Genomic DNA, 13627 nt, shown 5'->3' on the forward strand with positions numbered 1-13627 from the left:
GAAAAAACAATGATGAATGTTGGAGGGGATGCGGGAAAACGGGGACATTGATGCATTGTTGGTGGAGTTGTGAACGAATCCAGCCATTCTGGAGAGCGATCTGGAATTATGCCCAAAAAGTTATCAAACTGTGCATACCCTTTGATCCAGCAGTGTTTCTATTGGGCTTATACCCCAAAGAGATACTAAAAAAGGGAAGGGGACCTGTATGTGCCAAAATGTTTGTAGCAGCCTGTTTGTAGTGGCCAGAAACTGGAAAATGAATGGATGCCCATCAATTGGAGAATGGCTGGGTAAATTGTGGTATATGAATGTTATGGAATATTATTGCTCTGTAAGGAATGACCAACAGGATGAATACAGAGAGGCTTGGAGAGACCTACATGGACTGATGCTAAGTGAGATGAGCAGAACCAGGAGATCATTATACACTTCGACAACGATATTGTATGAGGATGTATTCTGATGGAAGTGGATTTCTCTGACAAAGAGACTTAACTGAGTTTCATTGGAGAAATGATGGACAGAAACAGCTACACCCAAAGAAGGAATACTGGGAAATGAATGTGAACTATTTGCATTTTTGATTTTCTTCCCGAGTTATTTTTACCTTCTGAATCCAATTCACCCTGTGCAACAAGAGAACTGTTCGGTTCTGCAAATATGTATTGTATCTAGGATATACTGCAACATGTTTAGCATATATAGGACTGCTTGCCATCCTGGGGGGGGGGAGGAGGGAGGGAGGGGAAAAAATGAAACATAAGTGATTGCAAGGGATAATGTCGTGTAGAAATTATCCTGGCATGGATCCTGTCAATGCGAAGTTATTATTAAATAAAATAAAATTTATAAAAAAAAAAAAATGGGCCACACACACACACACACACACACACACGGGTACACACATAATTATGTTCCGATAGAGATCTAGTATCTAAGATTTGTAGTAAATGGCTATAAATATATAAGAATAGGCAGACTAAATATTGTAAAGGAAAGAAACTTTGAGAGACTTGAGAACAATGATCAGTGTTATTACTAATTAAAATCATGATTTCAGAAAACTAATGATAAGAAGTGAGAAAAAGAGATTGATTTGTAGTGAGTCAAATTGGAAAAACTCACTACTGATATAGACTATTAAAGCTGTCTGTAAATTTACTTCTAATGAATAACGGTGAACTGTTATACTTACCATTGGTCTTGTTTTTGTTGGATTGTAAGGATTTTCTTTAGGACAAGGAATGAGGGGATAGTTAAGATTTAACAATGCTTTCTTTGTAAAAATGAATTTAGGGAATACAAACTTTTTTTCTTATAATAACTTTATATTGACAGAATCCATGCCAGGGTAATTTTTTTACAACATTATCCCTTGCACTCACTTCTGTTCCGATTTTTCCCCTCCCTCTCTTCACCCCCTCCCCTAGATGGCAAGCAGTTTTATATATGTTAGATATGTTGCAGTATATCCTAGATACAATATATGTTTGCAGAACCAAACAGTTCTCTTGTTGCACAGGGAGAATTGGATTCAGAAAGTAAAAATAACCCGGGGGAAAAAAAACAAAACAAAAATGCAAATAATTCACATTCGTTTCCCAGTGTTCTTTCTTTGGGTGTAGCTGCTTCTGTCCATCATTTATCAATTGAAACTCAGTTAGGTCTCTTTGTCAAAGAAATCCACTTCCATCAGAATACATCCTCATACAATATCGTTGTTGAAGTGTACAATGATCTCCTGGTTCTGCTCATTTCACTTAGCGTCAGTTCATGTAAGTCTCTCCAAGCCTCTCTGTATTCATCCTGCTGGTCATTTCTTACAGAACAATAATATTCCATAACATTCATATACCACAATTTACCCAGCCATTCTCCAATTGATGGGCATCCATTCAATTTCCAGTTTCTAGCCACTACAAACAGGGCTGCCACAAACATTTTGGCACATACAGGTCCCTTTCCCTTCTTTAGTATTTCTTTGGGGTATAAGCCCAGTAGTAGCACTGCTGGATCAAAGGGTAGGAACAGTTTGATAACTTTTTGGGCATAATTCCAGATTGCTCTCCAGAATGGTTGGATTCATTCACAAGTCCACCAATAATGCATCAGTGTCCCAGTTTTCCCGCATCCCCTCCAACATTCATCATTATTTTTTCCTGTCATCTTAGACAATCTGACAGGTGTATAGTGGTATCTCAGAGTTGTCTTAATTTGCATTTCTCTGATCAATAATGATTTGGAACACTCTTTCATATGAGTGGTAATAGTTTCAATTTCATCATGTGAAAATTGTCTGGTCATATCCTTTGACCATTTATCAATTGGAGAATGGCTTGATTTCTTATAAATTTGAGTCAGTTCTCTATATATTTTGGAAATGAGACCTTTATCAGAACCTTTAACTGTGAAGATGTTTTCCCAGTTTGTTGCTTCCCTTCTAATCTTGTTTGCATTAGTTTTGTTTGTACAAAGGCTTTTTAATTTGATATAATCAAAATTTTCTATTTTGTGATCATTAATGGTCTCTAGTTCATCTTTGGTTACAAGTTTCTTTCTCCTCCACAAGTCTGAGAGATAAATGTTCCTCTAATTTATTTATAATCGCATTCTTTATGCCTAGGTCATGGATCCATTTTGATCTTATCTTGGTATATGGTGTTAAGTGTGGGTCCATGCCGGGAGTACATACTTTTAAATTTTAACATTTTGTAACATCTATAGAATTGACAAAACAAAAAATCAAGCCCTAATTTGCAGAATTTGCTGGTTTCTGAGAGAAAGCTAGAGGTAAATAGGTGATTCAATGGATAGAACGCTGGGCTTAGAATCAGGAAAATGCAAGTTAAAATCCAGCTTCAACCACTTTCTAGTTATATAACCTTGAGCAAGTCACTTAATCCCTTTGCCTCAGTTTCCTTTTTGATAAAATAGGGTTAATGACAGCACCTTTCTCCCGGAACTGCTGTGAGGATCCAATAAGATAATATTTGTAAAAGTGCTTAACACAGTGCCTGGTACATTGTAAATATTATATAAATTCTAGAAGTTATTAATGTATTCACAATGAAAATTTAACAGTAACTCAGTGCCTTTTCAAGATGGTTTCAGCACACTCTTAGAAAGGATAAAAATACATTGGTATTCATTGGAAGTATCTGTTTCTTAATTTGATTTTCAGAAACAATGGTTTCTCTCCCTTCCTGCCCCCACTCTATACATGAATCACTCAATAATTTTTCTAGGATTGTCTTTTAAAAGCAAAATAAAAAACCTCTTCTTACCTCAACACCATCCCCATTATCCATTTGGAGTAGTAGAACTTTCCTATTTCAATTTTACACATCTAATTACTTTAAATGAATGGTGTTTCTGAATTTGTCAGTTAAGTAGAACAGGAAGAATTTAGACGAATAAAGTCAATGATTTGTACAACTGAGTTAGACCATGGAGATCATGTAGTCCAAAATGCTCATTTTGATGGATAAGAATTGTGAGGCTTGAGAGATTTAGTAGCTTGCCTGTAGTCATACAGTTAATTAGTTGTAGAGTTGATAGAAGAACTTACTTCTCCTGAGTCCTAATATAGTATTCTTTAAAGAGGACATTTTCTGAATTATTCAGTATGGGAAGAAGATCTTCAGAGAGTAAAGTTATAAGACACAATAAAAGCAATATAATTAATAAAGGGTTTTTAGAAGAGTTATATAGTTAGGAGATCCACACACTCTGACTCACATAGAAAAATGTGGACTCTTTTAATGGTAATTCACCTTAGGTGGCTCATTTTACCACCACATCCCCATTTAGTTTGAAGCTAACAATGGTGAATGATAACTCAAAATTAGAAATTCAGTTACTCTTCCCTTCCCACACTAATGGATTCAGGCAATGATAAAGCAGGAAAAAAAAAAAACACTTGAGACAAATAGGAAGAAAGATAGCATGACTTCACCAAATTTCATATAAATAAAATGACCAAGAGGAAACCTGCCTCGAGTTGGGGATTTTTTTCATGGTAGTCAACATCTTGATGAATCCATGGAGAGACCATTAAGCCCATGAAAGTCTATTAGTATTATTCATTTCAACTGCCCCAGATTATGGAGGAAGAGATTTATAGGAAGATGAACATTTGCCATGAATGTAACAGATATGTTCAGAAGTATATGGGACAAATGTTCAAAAGATTCCCAATGTATAACATTACGATAATAAACCATATTCTATGTTGTTTCTGTTTGTATAAAGCCCAATAATCCCACTTCTGACACATACTGGTTGTCTGACCTAAACTATTAACACACCTTCCTCATGCATGACTTCTCTGTTCAAACAAAAGCTCAGGCTTTTGTTTCTCTATTCTCTAGAAATTTTAAAACAGTGATAAAACTATCATGCCTGTTCCAAACAAATACATTTTCATATCCCTTCTCTTTCAGTGGCTTGGAAAATAAGTCTATCTAAAGTCATTACTCTAACAGAGAAGGAAGGTAGAAGGTCCTTTAAACAGCCAATATGAAGAATGGTCCACTTTACTCATGAAACATCTTATTTCCTACAGGGATCACGAGCCAGTATCTCTAGCTCAATACCTCCCTACTCTATGGTTCCTCAGAAATATTACAAACCTCCTGGGATCCTAGATTTTATCTGATGTATGATTGTCTCCCCATATGCAATAAAAGCTTCTTAGGGGATACAGACTATTTCAATTTTGTCTTTGTATTCCCAACATTTATCAGTATCTGCCATAAAATTGGTATGAAATACATACCTGTTAATTGATTGATCTTTGTTTTATATACTGCTTAACTCTCTCTTATGATTATTTACCCTAACAGAAACCTTTATTAAAACCTTTCTTTTTTCTTACCAGAATTTTTTTTTGTCCAGATTTATGATTTTATGGCTGTATGTGAGTTTCAGGGGAAAATATTCCTTATTCTTCTACCTCTGCTGTACTATAGATCAATAGCTCATCTTTAAGTTATGATTGGTGAACCCTGGCCTAAATGACTTGGTTGTTCATGGACACTTATCTGATATGTATCAGAGGCAAGAATTGAACTCAAATCTTCCTGACTACCATAACTGTTCTTCACAAACTTTCTTGTTATGTCTGCCATTCAGTAATTAGCCAGAAGATAAAATTAATTCTAGAATATGAATTTACTGTAATAGCTTAGTAAGGAAATCTACAACCCAATAAAATGAGACATGCTATCTTGCAAACAAACATACCATTAATAGAGAAAGTGAGCAAGCACAGAGATTATGCAAAATGGGTTATGTGGGGAACATGGGTGAGTGGCTCAGTACTGAGAATATAAGACTCTTTATGTCTTTTTGTGATGTTCTTGTACAGGTGTTGAACGGGTATTTTTGTGGGTTGCATCATTCTTATGGGCTCTCTGGGTATAAGCTGGTGTTTGTTTATACTCAGTCAGAAATCAACCAAGAGCACCTAAGTATCACAGAGAAAAGAGCACCAGGCCAAGAATCAGGAAGACCTGAGTTCAAATCCAACCTTAGACATTTACTAGCCATGTGACTCCAGGTAATTCATTTAATCCTGTTTGCCTTAGTTTCTACACCTATAAAAATGAGCTAGGAAAGGAAAAAAAATAAGAAAGTTCAAAGTGGGATTCTGAAGAGTTGGACATAACTGAAAATGACTGGATAACATCACCAATCAACCAAATGTAGTAGTGAATTCTTAGAATTTCTGATGTGTGGATCTTGGATGGACTCTTGGTTGTCTCCATTGAGCTTCTAACTTCACTTAGCTTAGTTTCCATTGCCTTTATTTTTCATCTCAACTGTCATCCTTTAAGGCACTGCCAGGCTTTTTTAGGAAGAACAAGAACACTTATCTTAAGATCAGTAGGAAGTCTTCCTAATTCTGCTCCCCTTGACTTTCAGCTCTGAAGCCTGCCTTTTTAAAGCAGGAGAATCCTTGACGGAGATATCAAGTTCTTTCTCTCTTTAAACTTCATCTTGTATAGAAGGTAGGCATTCAGGAAAGTATGTCCTTGAACTCTTCTCTCAAATTGTACATACACACATCTCCTGCTAATATGTTCTTCTTCCATAAAACACTACTGTTGGGAAGGAGAGAAGTCTCCTTTTCCTCTTCCTGATTAATGGAGAGGTAAGGGAAGTCCTCAAGAGTCTAATGCCCTCAAGAAATGAATTTCTTTTCAATTCTCTCTTTCACTAGAAGACTGAATTTCAAGAATTAATATTCTTAGATTTCTCTCTCAGTATGCTTGTAAGCATGCCTCCTTAAGCTAGGTGCTTCTTATGAAGCTAAATAGGGATAGGAGAAGTACTTGAAATGGAGACCTTTGCCTTTAACTACACTCTGCAAAAGGTACTCTAAAGTTGACTAGAGTTGGCAATTATTTTAAACTCTAGGTCTCTCCAAGTGTCCATGTCAACAAGTGGCCAGAGAAAAAGACCAAGAGCATTATCACTCAAAGGACATTCTAATATTTGAGCCAATCCTCAGTGGCTATTTCTGGACATTTTCTTATGCAAATTGACTACTCTAAGTGTATTGCCTTCACAAATTGCTAATGGATCACTCAAGATCTGGCATCCTGTAATTTTATTAAGTGATTTTGAGAACTCAATCAATCAAGGTTTCTTTGATCAACCTTCTGCTATGAAGATAAATATTTATTAAACAACTACTATGTGTAAAATCCAGTGAATGCTGAGTGCTGAGTAAGCTGAAGAGATTTTTTTTTTTTTTTTTAGTGTCACTAAGCAAGAATTTGTGTGGCAGGCATTGTGCTGATTTCTAAAAGAAATAAACAAAAAAAGAAAACAAACACAAGGTCCCTACCTTCAAGGATCTCACATTCTAATAGGGTCAATGATATGCAAACAAATCTCTCTCTCTCTCTTCTCTCTCTCTCTCTTTCTCTCTCTCTTCTCTCTCTCTCTCTCTCTCTCTCTCTCTCTCTCTCTCTCTCTCTCTCTCTGTGTGTGTCTCTCTGTCTCTCTCTCTTTCTCCACTAGCAGTGAAGAAATAGAGTAATGGGAGAGGTTTTCTATACAAGGTAGGATTTGATAATATTGAAGAAGGGGAGTGCATGAAGAAGAGGAGTGCTTTTGTGGACGCTCATATTTAGGGAATAAAATGTGAATAAAATTGAAAAGGAGTTGTTGAGCTGGAAGATAATCAAGAAAAAGCAGTGTCAGAAAAGAATCTCTGGGAAAAAGGATTATAATGCAGAAAAAAAAGTTTAAGGTAGTAAAGTCTCAGAGAAGGTCTTTGGATTTAGTGTTGCTCTAAAGGTATGTGAATTTGGCAAGTAATTGGACATTTGAGGATTTCTGAGCACAGCTATGGAGCTTTGGCAAGCAATGAAGTATACAGGGGGGTGGAATTAAGAAGATCTATAACTGCAACCACAACAAACTTCATAATTATTGGTCACTTGTATAAACTGAAAGTTAGGTCGCTAAAAAGAGATATATTAGGGTATTTTGTAATATGATACAACAATATAATATAATTTGCACATAATAATATGGTACAACATAATGTAACTCAATGCTTCCGGTCCAATTCAATCCAATCCAGAATGCTAGTTATTATGTGGCAATGCAACACAACAGAGTAGAAAGAGTCTTGGATTTGGAATCAAAAGATCTAAATTCAAATGCTGCCTATGCCATGAGAAATTATTTAGGACTTTCAGAAAATCACTTCCCCTTTGTGGGCTGCAGTATCCTCACTTGTAAAATTAGGATATTGTACTAGAAGAGGAATACTTATTCTGGAGACTATGAACTTATGTATAATTTGTAATCCTATGTTATTTTACTCATTTAAAAACATCATGCTGAGAAAGTCTATATGCTTGCTCAGACTGTACTTAAGGGGAGCTATGACACAAAAAGGTAAAGAGCCTAGAAAAGATGATCATTAAAATGCCTTCAAAATAATTAATATAGCTTTATCTATATGTATTTCTAAAAATCTTGTGATCCAATTGCATGATTGAGAAGACAAAAGATAGAAGAAGAAGGGAAGGGGAAAAAGAAAAAAAATATATATATATATACATTTAAAATCTTATTTAATCATTTGCTTTGATCACAACTGATATTCTCAACTAATTTGACATAGGATAAAACTTTAGACTGTACATTAAAAAAAATAATCTGAGGATTCTGGGAAGATGGCAGAGCAAGTCATCTGTTATTTTTTTTTCTTTCATTTATTTATTATTTATTTATTCATTCAATTATTTATTTTTATTGAAGCTTTTTTTTTTCAACATTTACTTTTGCAAAACCTTGTGTTCCAACTTCTCCTCCTCAAGTAAATTTCAAATTCTTCAGATTTTCCCACACACACATAATGAGGGGAAGCCCCAAACTTTCTCTCACTCTCTCAGACTTTGGAGAGAAAGCTTGGGAAATTCTCTTGGAGAAGCTCTCCCCTGAGAAACCCACCCCAGGGAATCAAGATAAAGTGGTTTCATTCTGTTATCTGGATGGGACTGGTTGACTCCAGGACCACTCCTAGGAGATTGAGATTTCTTTCAAACTTTATTGAGTTGGAGATTAGTCCAGGGACACTCATTCAATTCCAAGATTCTCTATTCTGACTTCAACTTAAACTGCTTCCAGCCCCCACCAAGAACTACCTATATAACAAGCTTCCTCCAGCCCAATTCCTTGCAGAGGACCTAACGTGCCATGCCAAGGAACCTCTCTCTCTCTCCTTGGGCCAAGGAGACCCTCTGCCTGCTGAAAATACATTCTCTTTTCAGTGTTACTCCCTCTTTATCTCTCTCACCTATTTCCCTAACAGGATCATATTCACCTCTCTGTCAGGATTTCTCTGCTAGAGAATTTCTCTGCTAGATCTTTACTTCTCTGTTGGGACCTGCCACTAAGGAAGTCAGCCTGCAAAAGCTGACTTCTCAGTTCTATAATAAACTTTTTTTTGCCAGTTTAACTTTTCAGGTTCATAAATTCATTTATGAAGGACCTGTGCTGACCAGAAGGGGGTTCCCACAACTCCCTGCTCTGCGCCAAACCTCATCATTTTTGGCTCTCTGACCAGGAATCAAGGAGAGCCAAACTTCATCACACACACACACACACACACACACACACACACACACACACACAGAACAAATTTGCACCTCAGGACAAACATAGACTAGTGAAACACAAAGAAGACTTGAGGCAAAACAGGGGTCCTCCTGGGATATCTAAAAAGACAGGAAGAAAGATCCCAACACAGAGATTAACCAGTGTGGAGTGCAAATAGGAGTTTTATTGCCAAATTTTGAAATATCTAGATCAAAAAGAAAAATTTGAAGGAAACAAGAAAAACTTAATGAAATATACTGGAGCTACAATTAAAATTGTGCAGGACTTATTAATAGACACAAAAAAAGACTGCAGGTCCTGGAATCATATACTGCTAATCAAAAAAAAAAAAAAAAAAACTAGGCCCATGGACAAAAAAATATCATATCTAGCAAAAATTGTCCATAATATTGAATGAAAAAAAAAAAGACATTCAATAAACTCACAGATTTTCAGGCCCTTGTCTCAAACAAACCAAAACTAAATAGAAAAATTAACATATAAGAGGCAATGTTAAAGATTAATAAGGAATTTAACATAGAAAAATTGTTTTTTTACATATGCCATATTTTACATATGCCATATTTTTAAGATTGAAATCAGTAATTGAATAGCTCAAAAAAAAAAAAAAGATTAGGTCAGGGTTCAGTATAATCTTATTCTAATAAGCAAAGCTGTGTAGGAAAAGATAAAAATAGCTATGTTATACAAATGAGGTGCAAAGGAAAAACTGATAGAGACATTAGAAGGGAGAGGAGGGTTCACGGTTCCAAAAACCTATTTACCTTGGGGAATAGGTTAAATAGGAAACATTACATATTTACCATGAATAATACAGCACTCTCCAAAATGTATAGTTAAGGGGGAAGAGAGAAGGATAAGATGCATTATAGAAGCATGTGTAGATTTATGGCAGAGACACAAGGTATGTAGATTAATGAGTAAGGAATAAAAGACGAGGTGGAGTATATAAGGGTTTGTAGAGTAATGGTAATGGGACAAGATGTGTGGATTAAGGAGAGAGGGATAAAGGGGGGAAGGATAGCATAGAATGAGGTGGAGTACAAAAGGGTGTTAAGATTAACAGGAGTAGATAAACTGTGTAAATTAATAGGAATTGGATAAAGAGGGAAGGAAAGGATAAAGGGAGAAGATAAGGGAGGGATTCTATGGGTGGGGGTAAATTAAGTAATAGTAAGGCAATTAAGGAGCAGACTTAAAATAGAAGAGTTAGGAGGAATAGGAAATAAGAGATATATAGAAACACTATAAGAACACTAGAAAAAAAGGAGGGTTAATAATCATTGATCTTAGGCAAAGTTAAACAAAGATTCAATTAAGAGAATAATCTATATTATATGTCAGCCATATTATTATTGTTTTAGATGCATGTTTACATGTGGGTAACTTCATATATATGTGCCTGAGTATATGTGGCTAGGTATGTAAGTGATTCTATGTATTTTGTGTATATAAATATGTGCATATGTATATGAATTTGTGGATGAGTGTGAATGTGCATATATCCATATGTATATGTATATTTATAAATATACATTTATATATATATTTATCAACATGCATATTTATAAATATATATTTGCACACATGTATAAACAAATATGTATAAATTTATGTATATACACATATATGTATATAGACATGTACACATACATACATATTTGTATGTATGTATAAATATATCTGTGCTTAACTGTAGCCTGCTTGGAGGAAGTGGGGGGAGGTTGAAAGGGGGGAAAAGAATATGGTAAAAAGAATTCAGGATAAAACAAAAGAATAACCTATAAGGAAGTAAAGAAAAGATGAATACTCATGAATATAATTTCTTCTATTATTATATATGGTTTCTTAAAATGGAAATTTATTGGTTTTTTTAAGTAACAAAAAAGAAAAAAATCAACATAAACTGTCAATCATAAGTTACTGGCTATAATTCAGAAATTGATTTGAGTGGAAGCTGAAGGGAGAGAAAATGGGCTTCAGTCCTTATAGATTCATTCACTATGCCAGGAATCATATTTCAGAAATGGTTTGAAGGAAGAAGGGTGTTTGTACTTTCAGTCACCAGTTTCTGAGGAAAAGACAAAGATTGTATAATCCAATGGTGAAACTTTGAAGAGAAAACAGGGCATTATAGTCACCAGGATACCCTGAGAGAATGCTTGAGACAAAGGTCAGCATATTCACAGATTTTTGGGGAGGTTCATCATTTAGTTGCTGTGAATTGTGAGAGATTTAGCAAGTCAGCTGGTGAAGTGATAATTGAGTTTTTGATGTAGCTTAGTATTAATGGATACCATCTCTTCCCTCTTACCGCCTTCCTGACAACCTTAAGGAAATTTGTAATTAAGCATTTATGTACTTAAGATGGCAGGGAGAGAAAGGATGGAATGCTTAGCTAAATTCTTGCAGAAAAGAGAAGCTGGAAACAAGTTTTCTTTTCTTTTTTAAATTTATTCATTTATTTATTTAAAATGGGACTGTGGGTGAGTTAGCAAATCAAAGAAAACAATTTGCAATTGAAGGAATGGTAAACAAGTGAAACTTCCATGGCCAGATGTCAATTGATAGGAGGTGAATGGAGTTCATCTCCAAATCAGATCAATGGGGAGTCAGTCTGGGCATCCAAGTTCCAATCTTCCATGCTTTTGGTTATCCTTATATGGGACTCCTAGATCATTTCCCCTCCTGTCTCCTTATGTTTAGAATCACCTTGGGACTAGAATAATACTTTCTTGGGGTCTTCAACATCAAATACATTTTAGCCCCGAGTAATAAGCGGCACCAACACTTGACCAAGATTGCCTTAACCACTAAGCAGGAAAAGGAAGTGTTCATCTGATTTGACATTATTTATATATTTCTTCCCTAGAAATCTCTCCTTTTACTTTTTCCTATATAGGATAGCCACTACTCCTTGTTGCCTCACATTCATCTGTGGCAGCCAGGTCCTTATTTCTCTTGGTTCTCCTGTAATTTTCAATCCCATTCTTCAATGCACCCACTGGAACCCCTTTTCTAATACCAACAAAAGGCATTTCATGTTCCAGTAGGTTTTTTCAGTGGATTGTGCACAGGGCAAAAGTTAAGAACTAAGTACAAATCCAGTCTCAAACTGGCTACCTAGGTGACCCAAGCAAATCCCTTAATCTCTGCTTATCTCAGTTTATTCAATTGTAAAATGGGACTCACAATAATGACTATCTCAAAGAATTTTCATAAGGAGCAGAGAGATAACATTTATAAAGTACTTTGTATAGTGTCTGGGAAATAAGAGGTGCTAAGTAAGTAAGTGCTTGTTCCCTTCCTTTTCCTCTCCCCGTTATCTAACAAATAATCTTTACTTTTCTTCTTCTCTTAGCTGGAAATTACTTTGTGAGTATAAAGTGAGGGGCAGAACTGACAAACAGAGGGTCTATTCTAAGTACATACCATCAACTTTGTTAGGTAGAAAACTAGTAGATCTCAATAGCCTACTTCCAGAAATGCATGATGTAACATATAGGAGAATTCCCCTTTCCATTTCAGACATGCACAGATGTTCTGTGACTCTTTTCTGTTTATTTACTATGGGTAATAATTTTGCTGCTGAGCTGGAACCGAGTGAGTATACAAAAGTCTCCAATGGAGTATTTAATAGTTGCAGTAGTCTCTTCTGGCTTAGTGCTTGTCTTACAGCATCAGCAATCAGTCAGCTTTTGTGCTACTTTCTGTGAGTGGGGAAAAAACCAGAGGAACTTTCCCAGATCATGTGCTTATTGACTTGAACCTGGCAGCATCCTTCTCAGGTCTAGATTGATAGTTATTTTATTATGTCTTTAAATGCCTTGTATGTAGATTTATCCTAGTATGTATTGTATCGACTCTCTAATACCAAATATAATGTAGCCTAGGAATTGCTTTATTTTGGTTTTTGTAGCTCCAATTTTTAACATAGTTCCTTGTGCAAAGCAGGCATTTAATAAATGTTGAATTTAATTGAATGGTAGTGATTTTGAAAAAAAAAATATAGTATGGGCCAAATAGCTTTAGGATAATTCTAGGATTACCTTGTGCAGGACACTGTTAACCACAAGTCTTTCTCCAACTCCCACTGTTGTTGTCATCCTTCATTTTTTACAGACAAGAGATTAAAGCAAACATAATTGAGAGAGTTGTTCAGAGCCACACACCTAGTAAATGATTGGGGCCAGACTTGAACTCAGAAAGATGAGTCTCCTTGACTTTTCTCCACTGTATCTAGCTGTCATCCTTCATTAAGAAAAAATCGTTTTCTGAAAAATAGCTTTTTATTTTTCCAAATGCATGAAAGATAATTTTCAACATTCATCCTTGCAAAACCTTGTATTCCAAATTTTTCTCTATTCCTCCCTTCCCTCCCCTAGATAACAAGCCATCCCATTTAGGTTAAACATGTGCAATTCTTTTAAACATATTTCCCCATTTATCATGCTGTGCAAGAAAAATCAGATCAAAAGGG

The sequence above is a fragment of the Antechinus flavipes genome, chromosome 4 (genome assembly GCF_016432865.1).
Source record: "Antechinus flavipes isolate AdamAnt ecotype Samford, QLD, Australia chromosome 4, AdamAnt_v2, whole genome shotgun sequence".
NCBI lineage: Eukaryota > Metazoa > Chordata > Mammalia > Dasyuromorphia > Dasyuridae > Antechinus > Antechinus flavipes.